Source organism: Nomascus leucogenys, chromosome 13, assembly GCF_006542625.1.
Source record: "Nomascus leucogenys isolate Asia chromosome 13, Asia_NLE_v1, whole genome shotgun sequence".
Classification (NCBI taxonomy): Eukaryota; Metazoa; Chordata; class Mammalia; order Primates; family Hylobatidae; genus Nomascus; species Nomascus leucogenys.
The window spans coordinates 46,319,340-46,340,573 of NC_044393.1; the positions used below are offsets into that span (position 1 = coordinate 46,319,340).

The 21,234-nt window shown below is 43.7% G+C and overlaps 1 long non-coding RNA gene across 2 annotated transcripts in view; it reads left to right on the top strand.

Annotated features, from left to right (window-relative positions):
• The first annotated feature begins 11,150 nt into the window (after nt 1-11,150).
• LOC101177098 overlaps nt 11,151-21,234 on the top strand; it is a 29,405-nt gene continuing 19,321 nt past the window's right edge. Inside the window, exon 1 of one of the 2 annotated variants that reach the window (XR_004033009.1) lies at nt 11,151-11,335. This is a non-coding gene — a long non-coding RNA (putative uncharacterized protein C20orf78). The remainder of the gene's footprint in view (nt 11,336-21,234) is intronic. The other variant, XR_004033010.1, reaches the window with a different exon arrangement.

Below are 21,234 nucleotides of genomic sequence, written 5' to 3' on the forward strand. Positions count from 1 at the left end.
ATATGGCATATTTTTTACCTACCATTTCCATGACAACTCCTGGTGCTGATGAAGAGATGGGTCAATGAGCACTCTCACACACGCCTCAATGTCAAGTCAACCTTTCTGGAGAACAGTTTGAGTATACATCAAAAGCCTTATGTATTTACAAACCCCTTGATTGCTCATTTGAGTCATGAGAGCAAAGTCAGATGGTCATCCCAAAGTCAATCAGACAAACCTCCAGGTTTCCAGGCCTCCCCTCAAAGTTACCATTAGCATATCAGTAATTGCCTCTTGGGAATCTAATTCTGTCTTTGAAAAGTCATTCAATTCAGGACTCCCCAAATACAGAAGCTCACCAAAAAGATAATTCCTCACAGTCTGGCTTCCAATTCCAGTGTTTTCTGGCTGTAGACACCCCTCTTCCTCTCTTGGGGTTAACCTTAAACTGCTAGTCACCAGTTTAATAGACAATAAGGGCTGAGAAACACTAACCTAAGTTATTCCCCTGCCCTTGAATTCACACTAAGAATACCCTGTAGAGGCCAGGAGCAGTGGTTCACACCTGTAATCCCAGCACTTAGGGAGGCCGAGGTGGGTGGATCACGAGGTCAGAAGCTGGAGACCAGCCTGGCCAATATGGTGAAACCCCATCTCTGCTAAAAATATAAAAATTAGCTGGGCATGGTGGCAGGCACCTGTAATCCCAGCTGCTCGGGAGGGTGAGGCAGGAGAATTGCTTGAACCTGGGAGGCAGGGGTTGCAGTGAGCCGAGATCGTGCCACTGCACTCCAGCCTGGGTGACAGAGCAAGACTCCGTCTCAAAAAAAAAAATAAAAAAAGTACCCTGTAGATCCAGGACATGGAATCCAAGAGCAGTCAAGTCCGCAGGAAAGGAGGTGAGGCCTGCATTTGCGCTATCTTTTTATTGAGAAACACATGAGTCTGGGTACCCCAGCCTGCAGGGCACAGATGTGCTCACCCCACCCTGTGGCTGGGGACATGATGCAAGGACGCCAATGGCAAGCAAAATCAGCTTCCAGGCTGGAGGAGAGGAATGGAGTGGGAAGGAATGTGAGACAGGGCTCTGGGTGCCGCCAGGGCGTTCTCATTTCCCTCCATTCATCACCCGCCATTGTTCCTGATTACAGTTTTTGCTCCCGTCCATCTTACATCCTTACATTAATCCTTCCAATTCGGGGCAATTTTACCATATTGTGTTTGCTAATTTCCCATTTAGAGCAACATGCAGGCAGGTTCCCACTGCTTCCTGAATGGCTCAGAAGCCAGCTGAACAGTCAAGACACGAGAATTCTTTGCTCTGGAGTCTGCCTTTGTGAAACAGGATTAGCTTCGAAACACAGACATACCAAAAGCAGGGGAGCAGCTGCTTCCATAGAAAAACAAGGGAGTCAGGACAGGGAAAGCGGAGTAGTAGGTGGCAAACCACTAATTTCAGCTCTCAGCTCAGAGATTGACACTGAAGGCAGAAGTAACTGCTTTGCTTCTTTTCTCTTTCCCTCATCAGGCTCAGTAACAAAGGAGTTTTTCTTTGTTCCCTCCCTGGATAAATGAAGTTAGCGATAGGGGAGTGTGAACAGCCTGGCATTACCAAAATGCCCACCCACCCACATGCCCTTGGAAGATATCTCTGAGTCACCAGGAAATGGGGGTTATAGCCTAGGCCACCCAACAGACAGAATAATAATTGTGTATAGCTCTGTAACACGTTTGTCTAAAACAATTTCTTTAGCTTGCAATTTTGTGAATCAGAACTTTAGGCTGGGCTCAGCTGGCGATTCTACTGGTCTCAGCTGGCTGCCCCCATATATATGCAGCTGCAAATTGGCTTTGTTGGTCTTGTCTGGGCTTTCTCACATGTATGGGCCTCAACTGGGACTAGTTGGCTCTGGAGCATTAGCTCCCTGGTCCCCCAGCAGGTTACTCTGGATTATTTTCATAGTAGAGGCAGGGGTTCAAAGAAAACAAGCAGAAACATGCAAGCCCTCTTGAAGCACAGTCCCAGAATTGGCCTGCCTTCTCTTCTACTACATTCTACTAGTTAAAGCCAGGAAAAAAGCCAGATTCAGGGGGCATACAAATAGACTCCCTTCTCAACGGGAGGAGCTACAAAGTCACATTGCAAGACAGATGCATACAGCAAGGAAAGAACAAGTGTGGCCATTTTTGCAACCTTCTGCAGCCAGCCACAGGGATTCTTTGCCCAGTCATCTACTGTCCCTTAGCTATGAAGACAGACCGACTCAAAAGATCTTTTATAATGCAATTTTGCTCAAAGAACACCCAAGGTCTATCCCCTCCAAAATTCAAGGAACTCCTTCATCATGACACGTCAATCTCAACACCAACAACTGCAGAAGCAGCAACATTACAAAACCCAAGTCTTGGCAGAGAAGGATTCTAGGGGTTCAGCAAAAACAGAAAATGACCTTGGGTAGTTTTAGAAAGAAATTTATTAAAATGGAAAGTATTGTCAGTCACAGTGGCTCGCACCTGTAAGTCTCAGCATTTTGGGAGGATGAAGTGGGAGGATCACTTGAACCTAGGTGTTCAAACTAGCCTGGGCAGCATAGTGAGACGCCATCACTACAAAAATAAACAAAATTAGCCAGGCATGGTGGTGTGCACCTGCAGTCCCAGCTGCTTGGGAGGCCTAGGTGGGAGGATCACTTGAGCCCAGGAGATCAAGGCTGCATTGAGCAGAGATCACACCACCACACTCCAACCTGGACAACAAAGTGAGACCCTGTCTCAAAAATAATAATAATAAAATGGAAAGGATTAAAAGATCAAAAAGAGAGGATGCTGATGCACCCAAAGACTAGAAATGGCCAATCATGAGATCTTTAAATTTGGAAAATCTTTCTTTCTTTCTTTTTCTTTTGAGACGAAATCCTGCTCTGTCACCCAGGCTGGAGTGCAGTGGTGTGATCATAGATCACTAGAGCCTTAAATCCTGGGCTCAAGTGATTATCCTGCCTTATAAAGGGTTATAGCCTGTGAGGTGGCCATCCTGACAGGTTGGGAAGCATAGCCTCCCATAAAGACCTTTAGCAGGCACTTTGAAGGAGGAAGGGGTAAGATAGGAATTTTTACTGAGCGGGTTGGCCAAGTATAAATATTCAACAGGTTATAGGATGCTCCATGAATATTCATGACAGGGGAATCTTAACACATGCATACTGAATAAACATGCACGTTACATATGACCCGTGTTCACCTTGGGGTGGAGACTTAACATGAACCGTATTGCAATTAGGCCCTATACGTCAAAAGGTGAAGCAGGGATACAAAGGCACTTAAGTGTGCAGCCTCTGTAAAACCAGCCACAGCCGGTCCGTTAATCAGGAGTTAAGTTATAGAAATCAGTCTCTTGTTCAATCAAAGCTATAGAGATGACTTGTGGAACAGTAGATGGAGGTCAGCATCTGGTGGCAGGTGAGCTGCAACTGTTTCAATATTGCTTATCTCAAGACCAGTACTTGTTTAGCTGATAGAGAAAAAGATAAGCCTTGTGGCAGGTAGAACACAGTTTATTCTTTGAGTGTAGTTCTTTACTTGCATGACTTAACCCTTGCCTGGCACAGCCTTAGGTCCTATTTTGGTATCTTATTGCCACAGAGAGCCTGTACTATCAGTGGTATGGTCTCTATTTTAACATTAATGCTGCTAGTTCTGTCTAAACTGCAAAAGGGCGGGGGTAATAAGGTGTGTATGACCTCCCATCCTGTCATGGCCAGCAACTCAGTTTTTTAGGTTTCTCTGGGGTCCCCTTAGTCAAGAGGGAGTCCATTCAGTCGGTTGCAGGGCTTAGGATTTTATTTTTAATCCTCAGAATTCATTAACATACCTAGGTCTGAGCTGGAATCCAGTGAGTGCTAGAGCCTTGAGGGGTCAAGTGGGGGGTGGAGGGCAGGGACCAGACAGGAGCTACAGTCCTGGAAAGACACAGCCACTTCCATTTTCGCAGTTGGTAACTGAAACCATGGATAAGGAGAACTACCATATTGAGTGTTGTATGCCCAGACCTATTTAAGTTGTTGCCTAACCATATTAAGCTTTCACAACAACCCTATGTAATGGACCCTATCACTACTTCCCTTTCACAGATGAGAAACTGAGGCTCAGAGACGTTAGGCAACTCACCCATGGTCATAAAGCTGGTGAATGGCAGAGCCAGGATTTGAACCCAGGCAGTACATAAACTCCTGCCCAAAATGCTTTACTGCCAATGGCAAAGCGTGGTCCCAGCAGATTTCCTGGGACTCTGCAGGATTCCAAAGTGTCTTACATGTCACTCTATTTGCTTCAATTACATTTACCTGATGATAATCTGTTTTGAAAACTGGTCATTGATGTGTGCTAAAAACAAAAAAATAGCCAGATTCTTGTCCAGATTTTTATCAGACAAGGTTTGTTATTTACAATCTAGATTACCACCTGTGTAGAATTTTAACATTCACCACATTTCTTAAGCACTTACCCTCTGGGTGCTGAGATAAAGACCTTGTATGTATCATCTCTATGAATCTTCATGATAACATAAGGAGGTACCTGTAGATCATCACCATCGCCATCATTAACATCATCCCATTTTATAGAAGAAGCTCACAAGAACCTTTCAAGTGCATTATTTTGTGCTCTATAGCCAAAGTACATGGGAGCAGCCCACGGAGGCCCTCTGAGGCCTTAACCAATCTCTATCAGCTGTAGCTTTCTCCCCACTTCCACATCTTCCTGCCATCCTGGTTGCTGCTGTCTCATTGCTTCTCTCTTCTCAATCTTTCTCTCTCTCTCACTTCCCTGTCCTGCTCTCTCCTTTGTCCACATCACGGACCACTCAGCTGCTTCCCAGACATTGTTAGCCCTAAGGGTGATATCTACGATCTCATTTCCAAGGGAACAGTTCCTACCAGGAGCACCCCAAACGTTCCTCAACACCAGCGACAGGTACAAGAAATGTTTCCTTTTGGGAAATATCCATCTTGAACATTCGATAAATTCAGACATAGGGACATGGAGAAGCTATAATACTTATTTCAAACCATTAACAGAATCAGGAATCACATTTAAGTTATCTTTAATTATCTAAGCTGACAGAGGCAAAAATCAGCATGTACAATCCAAATACATAGGCAAAGGAGAGAGATTGTGGCTGGGCATGATATTCAAATGCTATGTTGTGGCCATTCTGACAAGCACATTTTGTTCATATTTCATCAGCCTGAAATCAAGGCTATTATTAATGGTGTCTTCATAATTGCTGTTGGATGGGCAGCAACAGCACTACAGTTATCTTTGCCATCATCTCAGTCATGGTGCATTATGTCATCGCTTCAGTTGTGCGTTGCAGGTGCTGTGGCTGTTGGGTTTAATTTCCATTTAAAATACAAACCAAGGCACATAAAAGGGCAATTTAGCCTTGTCCCTTTACTCCATCAGGGTCTTTCCAGACTAATCTGGTTTAGAGAGTAAAGCCTGTGGTGTGTGGCTCATGAATGTTCTTAATCATGGAACACCTACTGGACACTTCCTTGGACTGTGGCAATGATTGTTTCCAAAGACAAGGCCAAATTTTGACTTTGTGCATGTTTTCACAAATTTGTTAAAGGGAAGTCAGAAAGAGGAATATAAGAAAGGGCTACTCCACAGTCGTGTAACACCAGGAGGCTCCCAGTCTACAAATTGCTGCTGTTAAAGTTCACATTCTTTGCAAGCCTACTTGGCCATGGGGTTACAGAGTGAATAAATCCAAGTGCTGACCTAGTGTCTTTTCTAGAGATGACTAGGGCACCTCTGATCAGACCTCCCTCCCTCACAGAATCAAACCTCAGAGCATCACTCCATAAACAAGCCTATGACATGGCTTTTAACATTTTGTTCAAAAAAGAATACTAGCAAACTTTTTGACAGTAACTACTGAAGTGGACCACAGATGGACTCCAAGGCACAGCAATTCCAATTCTAGGTACATGCCCAATAGAAACATGTACTGACATTTACCAGAAGACATGTACTAGAATCTTTGACTTTTATTAATAGCCCCAACTAGAAACAAATGATGATTGTCAGTAGCACAATGAATATATAAATTGTATTTTATTCATATAATCACATACTATAAAGCAAAAAGAATAAACAGTCTATGACTACATGCAACAACATGGAGACTCTCACAGACATAACGTGGAATGTCAGGAAAGTATACCTACTGGATGACACCATTTGTATAAAGTATACTCTAGCTATCCCTTGCTGTGCAACAAATGACCCGAAAAGTTAGTGGCTTTAAACAGCAGCAACATTTTTTTATAAGTCTGCATTTGGGCAAGGCTTGGTAGACGACAACTCATCTCTACTCCACTCTGAGGTACCTGGGAAGATGGGAATGCAGGGGGGTGGAATCATCTGAAAGCTTCTCCTCCTATAGGTAGTAGCCAATGCTGGCTGTCAGCTGAGACCTCAACTGGAGCTGTGGTTGGAACACATCAACTTGGCCTTGCATGTGGCTGGATTCCAAGGGTGATCACCCCAAAAGGATCAGGGAGTCATTGTCTTTTATAACTAAGCCCCAGAAGTCACATGCTATTACTTCTGCTATAGTCCCAGGACCACACATACTCAAAGAGAGGAAACAGAGATGGAAGAATGTCGGCAGCACATTCTCAGGAAAGGAACGACGGAATACATTAGTGCAGAGGTCTTTGGAAAATACACCTGCCATAATGTACACAGCAGGCAACACTAATCTGTGGTTTTAAAAGGCGAGGTAATGGTTACCCTTAGGAAGAGAGTAGTGATTAGAAGGGAGCGTGAGAGGGGCTCGGGGGTGTTCATAATATTCTGTTTTTTGACCCAGTGCTAGTTCACTTTGTGAAAATTCATCAAGATGCACATTATGACTTGTGCACTCTATTTATGTATGCTATAACCCAATAAAGACTTTTTAAAGAATGGTAGCAATGATATTTTGGCAAAGCTTGGTGGATTCAGTAGGCCCAATAGAAAATTTTCTCAACAATAGCCACAAGTCACGTCCTCTGGGACATGATTTGAGTTGGATGCTAGCTCTCTCCTTGGTAACTGATAACTTGCTGATATGGAGCCAATGGGTTTCTTTTTGTAGAACTAGAGAAAGATTAAAGCCAACTGTGATGGTTAGTTTCATGTGTCAAATTGGCTGGGCCACAGTGCCCAGATACATGCTCAAACATTTTGATGTTTCTGTGAGGGTGGTTTTGAATGAGACGAACATTTAAATTGGTGAACTAAAGCATCATCCTGCATAATGTGAGCCTCATCCAGTCAGTTGAAGACTTGAAATAGAACAAAATACTGACCTCCCTTGAGCAAGAAGCAATCAGCCATGAGAAGGCCTTCAGACTGGTTCTACAGCATTGGCTCTTCCTGGCTCCATGGCAGACTACCTTCAGGCTCAAACTGCAACAAGGACTCTTCCCTGGGTCTCCAGCTTGCCAGCCCACCCTGCAGAATTTGGACTTGTCAGCCTCCATAATCATTTGAGCCAATTCTTTTAAAACATAAATAAAATATATATATATATACATATGCATAAATACACACACACACAAATCCTATTGGTTTTGTTTCTCTGGAAAACTTTGACTAATGGACCTGAATTCTTGGTGTCTGTCTTGTATCTTTTCTTATTTAAGCTGAATATCCACTGAATGGTCTATGGCTCTCAGAGAGCCAGTAAAACTTAGCCCAGCCCCAATTTCCATGGTCTTATGAGGCTCTAAAGCTGTCCCTACAGCCTCTCTCCATCTGGAACTTTCTTCCAAACGCTTCCTACTCCTTCAATACGGCCTTACAATTCACACACAATCCCTCACTGGTTCCCATTTTTAAAACATCGTTTATCCCAAGCATTTCATGATTTATTGACTTTATTAATGATTTGAGAGAATAAGAAAGAGTTCTGTATTAGTCAGCTATTGCCACAATGTGCTGCATAACAAATAATCCCAAAGCACAGTATTACACAACAATGAGAATTTATTCTCTGACCACATATCTGTGGGTTGGCTGGGGTTTGGCTAATAGTCTGGACTTGGGTGGACTTTGCACAAGCTGTGGGTTGGGCTTAGGTCTGTTCCATGTGTTTCTTCTTGCCCCTGGTCCTACAAATAGCCAAGGCATGTTCTTGCTATGGTAAAAGTCAGGAGTGCAACAGAGCAAAATCCCCACCCAAGAGCCTTTCAAGCCTCTACCCATGTGATATCTGCTAACACCCCACTGACCAAAACAAGTCACACAGCCAAAGCTAAAGTCAGAGGAAAACACCTCATCACCTTCTCCCACGTCTGGGGCCATGGCAGGGGTGTGGGAGAATTAAGATTAATGATCTGAGCTCCCACAGTGGGGTCTCTTGCCAGTCCCCAGCCTCCCTCTCCCTTCTCTCTTCCGCTTTGCCTCTCTCCAGAACATCAAGAAAAGCATTCCCTGGCCTCTGCAGAACGGTGTCTCTTTCATCAGGCCTGAAGCATTGTTTTATTCTACAAAGCTCAGGGCATCTTCTCAATGAAAGTGAGTCTCTCCCCAGGAAGCTGGCTGAGAAAAGTAATCTGTTCAAAACCTCATGTAGAACAGACAGAGTCCCCTCACAGAGTCTGTGGCCATTATCATGCTGAACCAAAAGAAAAGTAAGCCATCCCCTTTAAGCCCCCAAATCCTTTCTCGGCAAGCTCTGAAGTGGAAGAAGATTAATATTGCATCTCCAGGCTCCTGAGCCACTAAAAATAGAGAATGAACCTCCTCTGGGGAGTTGCCTGGGCCTTTTTCTGAATGCACCTCTGGCCAAAAAACAAATAAAACAAACTCTTTCTAGGGATCTCAGGGACAGCACTTTAATGGAGGAGCAACGAAGAACAAAGCCTCCCATCTGCCAGCACTAAAGATGATCCCCGGGCAAACTGGGGAAAACAGAGCAGAAAATTAAGCCTTTGCTTGGTCTCCTCTCCCAGGCTCAGTTCTCACCAGTCCAGACCTGCAGCACACCCTGCAAAGAGGTAAGTGTGATGGAGATCAGGAGCAGAAGCAGAAGAGAGCCTGGACATTAACCCTCCCCAGGGCTGCTTTGATGCTGAGCCATTTTATGCCTAGATAATGAACATAACCCATAGCACTCCTGGGTCTGAATGCTGATATCACTCTCCTCTTGCTCCAGAAAAGCCAATGAATTGTGTTACTTGGTTCAGTTTGGAGGGAAGTGGGGAGTAGAGCAATGTAATCAGTTTACATACAGTCTTTCCAGAAAGATGAAGATAAATCGAGTGTTCAGACACAGGTTACGACTCACGACGAGGCTGCAGGCTTCTGGGAGGCCGTGATTCTGGGGGATGGCGCAGCTGACCAGCAGGCAGGGATGGGGCTGTGATTTTTGCATTGATTCTAGCTTATACTTTTTTCTGTATCTTAGCAGTTCTGAAGTTGGAATGCGTCTTAGTATATATCAAAGCTTCCTTACAATCACTTCCTCTAAGAAGTAGTCATGCCATATAGTTGCCCTTGCCTGTTACATGCATGAATATCAAAAGCACCAGCCTCAAACCCAGCAGAGTGGTATCCGCCATGTGCATGGAAATCCTGGAGCCTCTCCTAATTGGTCTGGGGGTGAGAAGGGAAACTATGCCTTCAGGAGCCCTCCGCAAAGCAGGAATCAGAAGCAGGCTGCAAAACCAGCTTCAGAACCCAGGGCCAATGCTTTTAGTTCGTACATGGATGATAAAAGGCAAACTCATAGAAGGAGAGAGTAGGATGGTGTTTATCAAAGGCTCAGGGATGGGGATGGATGGAGAAAAGAGAGATGTTGATTAAAAAGTACAACATTCAGCCAGGCAGAGGGTCAAAGCTTTAGTGATCTATTGTATAGCATGATGAGTATAATTAATCATAGCATTGTATATTTCAAAATTGCTTAAAGATTGGGTTTTAAATATTCTTATCACAAAAATTGATAAATACATGAGGTGACAGATATGTTAATTTACTTGATTTTATCATTCTACAATGTAAACACATACCAAAACATCACATTATACCCCATAAATATATGCAATCATTATTTGTTAAAGATAAAATTAAAGAACAGAATTACCGTATTACCAAGACTCTTCATGGCACTCGGGATGACATTGCCAGCGGAGTGGAGAGACCACAGGCAACAACAATTTGGGAGTCAAAAGTGAATCAGAAAAATCAGGTCAATGTTAAGAAATTTAGAATATATTAACCAATTTTATTTTGCTTATATTTTTCTTTTTATATTCACCCAAGTACTATATTATAAAAATTTTTACCTAATTAAATGTAAAGCCCATTCAAATAAGTTGAAAATAAAATTCTAAAGAAAGCAGGACGCCATAGTTTTCCATTGCAATGCTAGTTCTTCCTTAGTGAGACATAAAATAAAGGTGCATTTGGGATTAGGCTGAGTTAAAGGTCCCAAATCTAATCTCCTGCTTCAATCCCAGTGCCCGATAAAAGGAGCCAGCGACAGGCAGAATGCGGAGCCCCACTGAGTTTGTAGTCAAAGTCCCCACCTTGCTTTGGGGCACGTTCCTTTTCCTCCCCTTTTCAATGAAAAACCACTTCCCTCAAACATCAAGTGCTGCTGCATTCCTGGCCCAGATCAGTTATCAAGAAGTCTTGTTCTTTTCTTCTCTTTAGGGACAAGTGACATAGGAGGCTCACTTTGGAGAACATGCCTTCTGGGTGGAGGGGGGTGTTGTATTTTCTTTCTTTCTTTTTTATTTTTTTTGAGACGGAGTCTCGCTCTTTCGCCCAGGCTGGAGTGCAGTGGCACGATCTCGGCTCACTGCAAGCTCCGCCTCCCGGGTTCACGCCATTCTCCTGCCTCAGCCTCCGGAGTAGCTGAGACTACAGGCGCCCGCCACCGCGCCCGGCTAATTTTTTGTGTTTTTAGTAGAGACAGGGTTTCACCGTGTTAGCCAGGATGGTCTCGATCTCCTGACCTCGTGATCCGCCCGCCTCAGCCTCCCAAAGTGCTGGGATTACAGGCATGAGCCACCGCGTCTGGCCGGGGTGTTGTATTTTAACAGTGGGAAAGGAAGGGCCCTCCCGAGGTGAGATTTCAGGCACTGGCCGTTGGAACAGACAAAAGAGAGGGTTCTCACCCTCCACTCCTTGAAGTCTGGCCATTTGGATGGGAGAGGCTGGAGCAGCCAGTGAGGACACTCAGCACAGTGTGGGCAACCGGATAGGATGGATTTGAATTTATAAAGAACCTGCCTTCCTTCCTTCATGTTCCAAGCAAATGTTCCAGGTATTTAAGCCACATGCTGGGGAGGTAAGTTAGATAAGCTTCATGCTGGAGAGACAGTAGATGGGACACAAATCTGGAAACTACCCATCAACAGTAGAACAGATAAATAAATTGTGGTATATTCATAAAATAAAATATGATACAACTAAGAGGATGAATGAGCCAAAAGATGTGCAACAAATGCATGAGTGTTACAGAGACAGTGTGTAGCCAAGGAACTCAGACACAAAATCAGAGTGCATGATTTTATGGGAACAGCAAAAACTGGGGAAACTAAACAATGTTATTTTTAAGGCAGAATTGTGGTTCCCCTAGGTTGGGGGACTAAGTAGGGACAAGAAAGAGGAGAAGGGACATCTGGGGTGCTGGAAGGGATTCTGTTTCTGGATCTGGAAGTTGGTTTATGAAAATACGGCTACCTGTATTTTATGAAACTTCATCAAGATGAACACAGGATGCGTGCACCTTCTGCATTATGGGTGTTATTTGTCAAGAAGTTTGTTAAAAGGAAGATCCTTCCTGTGGATCATATGTGGCAATAAAAGGAAGATCCTTCCCTTCAGGTTGCAGAGATGGGGAAGAAACCCAAACAGGCTGGCTACAGGATCTGAGGGAGGAAACTACATTAATTTTTTAGCTTCCACTTTTATCAGCCTGCTCAAAGCAATGCCCCAAACAAATTATATATTCTATGTCCCTGCAACTTCATGAAATAGGGATCTGCACACAAAAAAAGTGTTCCCCTGAGAGCTCCAGGAAATGGGTTTCACACACATCGATCAAGACTGCAAAAGTGAGCCGAGATTGCGCCACTGCACTCCAGCCTGGGTGACAGAGCGAGACTCCGTCTCAAAAAAAAAAAAAAAAAAAAGACTGCAAAAGGGGCTAGGCATGGTGGCTCATGCCTGTAATCCCAGCACTTTGGGAGGCCAAAGCAGGTGGATCACCTGAGGCCAGGAGCTCCAGACCAGCCTGGCCAACATGGTGAAACCCCGTCTCTACTAAAAATACAAAAATTAGCCAGGTGTGATGGCGGGTACCTGTAATCCCAACTCGGGAGACTGAGGCAGGAGAATTGCTTGAACCTGGGAGGCGGAGGTGGCAGTGAGCCAAGATCGTGCCATTGCACTCCAGCCTGGGCAACAGGGCAAAAAAAAAAAAAAAAAAGGTCTCCACTTCCTTATTAAAGGAAGATTTGAAAGCATGCACACACACACACACACACACACACAAACACACACCACACACAAACAGCCTCTAAAGGCCATAATTTGTAGCCTAGGCTGAACCACAGCACTGTGTCAATCATCCCATCTGCCCATTTTTTGGCCTCTGAGCTCTACTCAGCCAGAATTCACCCTATGAGCCCCATTGAGCAGTAAGCGGTTATTTACTCCATCAGTATTGATGAGCACCTGCCACCATCCAGGCCCTGTGCTAGGTGTTTAATCTGGCAGCAATCATAGGAGGCAGGGAACACGATCCCCATTTTTACAGATGAAAAAGCTGAGATTCAGGGACATCGGAGCACTTATCCAAGGTCACAACCGGGTGGCAAGTGGGGGAGCTGCAATTCACCCCTATGCACCATTCCTTGCTAGAAATTGTAGCCTTGATTTTCCAGTTATCTAATACTGCATAATGAGCCACCCCAAAACAGTGGCATAAAACCGGAACAATGATTTGCTCATGGATCTGGGGGTTAACTGGGCTCCATTGGGCAGTTCTTTCTCAGGGATTCCCATGTGCTTGCAGAGACATGCAGTGTCTGTGGCCCTCTCCAGAGATTCCTCGCTGGGAATCCAGGCATCCCTGAGCATCTCCGTCTGGTCTCCCCACATGGGGACCTTGGGGTGTCAGAACTTCACACAAGGGGCAGAAGTGTGCAAGAAACCAGCAGAAGCCTAGAAAGTCATGCAGTATCACCTCTGCCACATTGTGTTCATTGAGGCAGCCACAATGGCCCACCCCAGCTCAGAGGGAGGGGACCTGGATCCCACCTCTTGATGGGAGGAGTAACAAAGAATATGCAAATGTTTAAAACCACCAGAACTGATAAATTTGTCGCAGTGGATATTGACCACGATGACTGTCTTCACATTTCCACTCTCTTCCTTCACTTCTGATGTGCATTTTAATGCCATACTTCCTGCTTCTGAGTTTGGCCATGTCACTTGCTCTGGTCTGTGGGATGTTAGCCCAATGATGTGTTTCCCCTCTGCCATCACCATGGGGAAAATGTGCCCGGACCATGCCACTGGTCTAAAGGGGAGTGTCTCAGTTCATTTTCTGTTGCTTATAACAGAATATCTGAAACAGTAATTTATAAGAAGTGAAATTTATGTCTTACAGTTCTGGAGGCTGGGAAGTCCAAGGTTCAGAGGTCACATCTGGTGAAATCCTTCTTGCCAGTGGGGACTCTCTGAAGAGTCTTGAGACCGTGCAGAACATTACATGGCAAGGGAGCTGAGCATGCTAGCTCAGGCCTCTCTTCCTCTGCTTATAAAGCCACCAGTTCCACTTCTACAATAACCCATCAATTCATTAATTCATTAACCCATGAATGAGTTAATCTATTTGAAAAGAGAAGAGCCTTCATGACCAATTCACCTCTTAAAGGCCCCACCTCTCATACTGCCACATTGGGGATTGAGTATCCAACACATGAAATTTGAGGGACACATTCAAACCACAGCAGGGAGGGAAAGGAGATGAGGGACTGGAGGGGCAGGGCCCAGCCAGCCTTAATTAGCTGATCGTCAGTCAGACCACAGGTCCATGAGTATAATTCAGTGCTGTGCTTAGCACAACTTTTTGCAGAGTTTTGAGATAGCTTGTGACTCAGTGTTGTTGTGGCTCTAAGTAATTTGGACACTGCCACTCAAAAAAGACATTGGAATCCAACTTCAGAGAAAATATTGGGAGATATGAGAAACCTTATAACTAATCATATGTCACAGAGTTGTTCAAGATGAAGAAAATATAAACAGGAGACAATTTTGGATAACAGCCAAGCTGGTCAGTGACATCTCAGAAAGTTTCTCAAGGTTCTGTGCCTGTGCACCCCACCAAGTGGACTTCTCCAAAGAGACTCCCACCAAAGCCATAACCAAGTCCTGCCCAGAGCTGTCTGCCTTGAACAGCTTATTAATTCAGCTCATTGTGATGCTTGATTGACAGGGCATGTTTGATGTGCATGTGTGTGCAAGTGTGTGTCGAGCTTTATGTGTTGTGTGGGTATGAAAATGGGAGAGCATCTTTGAATGATTCTTTGTAATAAAGAAAAATGGAGCCGGGCGCGGTGGCTCACGCCTGTAATCCCAGCACTTTGGGAGGCCGAGGCGGGCAGATCACAAGGTCAGGAGATCGAGACCATCCTGGCTAACACGGTGAAACCCCGTCTCTACTAAAAGTACAAAAAATTAGCCGGGCGTGGTGATGGGCACCTGTAATCCCAGCTACTCTGGAGGCTGAGGCAGGAGAATGGCATGAACCCAGGAGGCGGAGCTTGCAGTGAGCCGAGATCGGGCCACTGCACTCCAGCCTGGGCAACTGAGTGAGACTCTGTCTAAAAAAAAAAAAAAAAAAACAAGAAAAATGGAAATTCATCGTACACTGGTCAGTCATCTTGAACTCCAAAACTGGCTATTTCTTTAAAATAAAAAAGGACAGGGGTGGAGCCAAGATGGCCGAATAGGAACAGCTCCGATCTCCAGCTCCCAGCCTGAGCGACACAGAAGATGGGTGATTTCTGCATTTCTGTTTGAGGTACCGGTTTCATCTCACTAGGGAGTGCCAAACAGTGGGTGCAGGACAGTTGGTGAAGCACACTGTGCGCCAGCCCAAGCAGGGCGAGGCATTGCCTCACTCGGGAAGCGCAAGGGGTCAGGGAGTTCCCTTTCCTAGTCAAAGAAAGGGGTAACAGATGGCACCTGGAATATCAGGTCAGTCCCACCCTAATACTGCGCTTTTCCAACGGTCCTGGAAAACGGCACACTAGGAGATTGTGTCCCGCACCTGGCTCAGAGGGTCCTATGCCCATGGAGTCTCGCTGATTGCTAGCACAGCAATCTGAGATCAAGCTGCAAGGAGGCAGCCAGGCTGGGGGAGGGGCGCCCGCCATTGCCCAGGCTTGCTTAGGTAAACAAAGCAGCCAGGAAACTCGAACTGGGTGGACCCCACCACAGCTCAAGGAGGCCTGCCTGCCTCTGTAGGCTCCACCTCTAGGAGCAGGGCACAGACAAACAAAAAGTCAGCAGGAACCTCCACAGACTTAAATGACCCTGTCTGACTGACAGCTTTGAAGAGAGTAGTGGTTCTCCCAGCACGCAGCTGGAGATCTTAGAACAGACAGACTGCCTCCTAAAGTGGGTCCCTCACCCCTGAGCAGCCTAACTGGGAGGCACCCCCCCAGTAGGGACAGTCTGACACCTCACTCGGCCGGGTACTCCTCTCAGACAAAACTTCCAGAGGAACTATCAGACAGCTGAATTTGTGGTCTCACGAAAATCCGCTGTTCTGCAGCCACCGCTGCTGACACCCAGCCAAACAGGGTCTGGAGTGGACCTCTAGTAAACTCCAACAGACCTGCAGCTGAGGGTCCTGTCTGGTAGAAGGAAAACTAACAAACAGAAAGGACATCCACACCAAAAATCCATCTGTACATCACCATCATCAAAGACCAAAAGTAGATAAAACCACAAAGATGGGGAAAAAACAGACCAAAAAAACTGGAAACTCTAAAAAGCAGAGCACCTCTCCTCCTCCAAAGGAACGCAGTTCCTCACCAGCAATGGAACAAAGCTGGATGGAGGATGACTTTGACGAGTTGAGAGAAGAAGGCTTCAGACGATCAAACTACTCTGAGCTACGGGAGGAAATTCAAAACAATAGCAAAGAAGTCAAAAACCTTGAAAAAAAATTAGAAGAATGGATAACTAGAATAACCAATGGAGAGAAGGGCTTAAAGGAGCTGATGGAGCTGAAAGCCAAGTTTTGAGAACTACGCGAAGACTGCAGAAGCCTCAGCAGCAGATGCGATCAACTGGAAGAAAGGGTATCGCTGATGGAAGATGAAATGAATGAAATGAAGCAAGAAGGGAAGTTTAGAGAAAAAAGAATAAAAAGAAATGAACAAAGCCTCCAAGAAATTTGGGACTATGTGAAAAGACCAAACCTACGTCTGATTGGTGTACCTGAAAATGACAGGGAGAATGGAACCTAGTTGGAAAACACTCTGCAAGATATTATCCAGGAGAACTTCCCCAATCTAGCAAGGCAGGCCAACATTCAGATTCAGGAAATACAGAGAACACCACAAAGATACTCCTCGAGAAGAGAAACTCCAAGACACATAATTGTCAGATTCACCAAAGTTGAAATGAAGGAAAAAATGTTAAGGGCAGCCAGAGAGAAAGGTCAGGTTACCCACAAAGGGAAGCCCATCAGACTAACAGCTGATCTCTCAGCAGAAACTCTACAAGCCAGAAGAGAGTGAGGGCCGATATTCAACATTCTTAAAGAAAAGAATTTTCAACCCAGAATTTCATATCCAGCCAAACTAAGCTTCATAAGTGAAGGAGAAATAAAATACTTTACAGACAAGCAAACACTGAGTGATTTTGTCACCACCAGGCCTGCCCTAAAAGAGCCCCTGAAGGAAGCACTAAACATGGAAAGGAACAACCGGTACAAGCCACTGCAAAAACATGCCAAATTGTAAAGACCATTGAGGCTAGGAAGAAACTGCATCAACTAATGAGCAAAATAACCAACTAACATCATAATGACAGTATCAGATTCACACATAACAATATTAACATTAAATGTAAATGGGCTAAATGCTCCAATTAAAAGACACAGACTGGCAAACTGGATAAGGAGTCAGGACCCATCAGTGTGCTGTATTCAGGAAACCCATCTCACGTGCAGAGACACACATAGACTCAAAATAAAGGGATGAAGGAAGATCTATCAAGCAAATGGAAAACAAAAAAAGGCAGGGGTTGCAATCCTAGTCTCTGATAAAATAGACTTTAAACCAACAAAGATCAAAAGAGACAAAGAAGGCCATTACATAATGGTAAAGGGATCAATTCAACAAGAAGAGCTAACTATCCTAAATATATGTGCACCCAACACAGGAGCACCCAGATTCATAAAGAAAGTCCTGAGTGACCTACAAAGGGACTTAAACTCCCACACAATAATAATGGGAGATTTTAACACCCCACTGTCAACATTAGACAGATCAACGAGACAGAAAGTTAACAAGGATATCCAGGAATTGAACTCAGCTCTGCACAAAGTGGACCTAATAGACATCTACAGAACTCTCCACCCCAAATCAACAGAATATATATTTTTTTCAGCACCACACCACACCTATTCCAAAATTGACCTCATAGTTGGAAGTAAAGCTCTCCTCAACAAATGTAAAAGAACAGAAATTATAACAAACTGTCTTTCAGACCACAGTGCAATCAAACTAGAACTCAGGATTAAGAAACTCACTCAAAACTGCTCAACTACATGGAAACTGAACAACCTGCTCCTGAATGACTATTGGGTACATAATGAAATGAAGGCAGAAATAAAGATGTTCTTTGAAACCAACCAGAACAAAGACACAACATACCAGAATCTCTGGGACACGTTCAAAGCAGTGTGTAGAGGGAAATTTATAGCACTAAATGCCCACAAGAGAAAGCAGGAAAGATCCAAAATTGACACCCTAACATCACAATTAAAAGAACTAGAAAAGCAAAAGCAAACACATTCAAAAGCTAGCAGAAGGCTAGAAATAACTAAAATCAGAGCAGAACTGAAGGAAATAGAGACACAAAAAACCCTTCAAAAAATTAATGAATCCAGCAGCTAGTTTTTTGAAAAGATCAACAAAATTGATAGACCACTAGCAAGACTAATAAAGAAGAAAAGAGAGAAGAATCAAATAGATGCAATAAAAAATGAAAAAGGGGATATCACTACCGTTCCCACAGAAATACAATCTACCATCAGAGAATACTACAAACACCTCTATGCAAATAAACTAGAAAATCTAGAAGAGATGGATAAATTCCTCGACAAATACACCCTCCCAAGACTAAACCAGGAAGAAGTTGAATCTCTGAATAGACCAATAACAGGCTCTGAAATTGTGGCAATAATCAATAGCTTACCAACCAAAAAGTGTCCAGGACCTGATGGATTCACAGCCGAATTCTACCAGAGGCACAAGGAGGAACTGGTACCATTCCTTCTGAAACTATTCCAATTGATAGAAAAAGAGGGAATCCTCCCTAACACACTTTATGAAGCCAGCATCGTCCTGATACCAAAGCCTGGCAGAGACATAACCAAAAAAGAGAATTTCAGACCAATATCCTTGATGAACATTGATGCAAAAATCCTCAATAAAATACTGGCAAACCGAATCCAGCAGCACATCAAAAAGCTTATCCACCATAATCAAGTGGGCTTCATCCCTGGGATGCAAGGCTGGTTCAACATATGCAAATCAATAAATGTAATCCAGCATATAAACAGAACCAAAGACAAAAACCACATGATTATCTCAATAGATGCAGAAAAGGCCTTTGACAAAATTCAACAACCCTTCATGCTAAAAACTCTCAATAAATTAGGTATTGATGGGACGTATCTCAAAATAATAAGAGCTATCTACGACAAACCCACAGCCAATATCATACTGAATGGGCAAAAACTGGAACCATTCCCTCTGAAAACTGGCACAAGACAGGGATGCCCTCTCTCACCGCTCCTATTCAACATAGTGCTGGAAGTTCTGGCCAGAGCAATCGGGCAGGAGAAGGAAATAAAGGGTATTCAATTAGGAAAAGAGGAGGTCAAATTGTCCCTCTTTGCAGATGACAGGATTGTATATCTAGAAAACCCCATTGTCTCAGCCCAAAATCTCCTTGAGCTGATTAGCAACTTCAGCAAAGTCTCAGGATACAAAATCAACGTACAAAAATCACAAGCATTCTTGAACACCAATCACAGACAAACAGAGAGCCAAATCATGAGTGAACTCCCATTCACAATTGCTTCAAAGAGAATAAAATACCTAGGAATCCAACTTACAAGGGATGTGAAGGACCTCTTCAATGAGAACTACAAACCACTGCTCAATGAAATAAAAGAGGATACAAACAAATGGAAGAACATTGCATGCTCATGGGTTGGAAGAATCAATATCGTGAAAATGGCCATACTGCCCAAGGTAATTTATAGATTCAATGCCATCCCCATCAAGCTACCAATGACTTTCTTCACAGAATTGGAAAAAACTACTTTAAAGTTCATATGGAACCAAAAAAGAGCCCGCATCGCCAAGTCAATCCTAAGCCAAAAGAACAAAGCTGGAGGCATCACGCTACCTGACTTCAAACTATACTACAAGGCTACAGTAACCAAAACAGCATGGTACTGGTACCACAACAGAGACACAGATCAATGGAACAGAACAGAGCCCTCAGAAATGATGCCGCATATCTACAACTATGTGATCTTCGACAAACCTGACAAAAACAAGAAATGGGGAAAGGATTCCCTATTTAATAAATGGTGCTGGGAAAACTGGGTAGCCATATGTAGAAAGCTGAAACTGGATCCCTTCCTTACATCTTATACAAAAATTAATTCAAGATGGATTAAAGACTTAAATGTTAGACCTAAAACCATTAAAATCCTACAAGAAAACCTAGGCAATACCATTCAGGACATAGGCGTGGGCAAGGACTTCATGTCTAAAACACCAAAAGCAATGGCAACAAAAGCCAAAATTGACAAATGGGATCTAATTAAACTAAAGAGCTTCTGCACAGCAAAAGAAACTACCATCAGAGTGAACAGGCAACCTACAGAATGGGAGAACATTTTTGCAACCTACTCATCTGACAAAGGGCTAATAGCCAGAATCTACAATGAACTCAAACAAATTTACAAGAAAAAAACAACCCCATCAAAAAGTGGGCAAAGGACACGAACAGACACTTCTCAAAAGAAGACATTTATGCAGCCAAAAAACACATGAAAAAATGCTCATCATCACTGGCCATCAGAGAAATGCAAATCAAAACCACAGTGAGATACCATCTCACACCAGTTAGAATGGCCATCATTAAAAAGTCAGGAAACAACAGGTGCTGGAGAGGATGTGGAGAAATAGGAACACTTTTACACTGTTGGTGGGACTGTAAACTAGTTCAACCATTGTGGAAGTCAGTGTGGCGATTCCTCAGGGATCTAGAACTAGAAATACCATTTGACCCAGCCATCCCATTACTGGGTATATTCCCAAAGGACTATAAATCATGCTGCTATAAAGACACATGCACACGTATGTTTATTGCGGCACTATTCACAATAGCAAAGACTTGGAACCAACCCAAATGTCCAACAACGATAGGCTGGATTAAGAAAATGTGGCACATATACACCATGGAATACTATGCAGCCATAAAAAATGATGAGTTCATGTCCTTTCTAGGGACATGGATGAAACTGGAAAACATCATTCTCAGTAAACTATCGCAAGGACAAAAAACCAAACACCACATGTTCTCACTCATAGGTGGGAATTGAACAATGACAACTCATGGACACAGGAAAGGGAACATCACACTCCGGGGACTGTTGTGGGGTTGGGGGAGGGGGGAGGGACAGCATTAGGAGATATACCTAATGCTAAATGATGAGTTAATGGGTGCAGGAAATCAACATGGCACATGGATACATATGTAACAAACCTGCACATTGTGCACATGTACCCTAAAACCTAAAGTATAATAAAAATAAATAAATAAATAAATAAATAAAATTTTTTTTAAAAAAAAAAGGAAAGAAATTTTATTTTCTCTTTACCAAATAAATTTTCCTTGGAAAAATTATTGCATCTA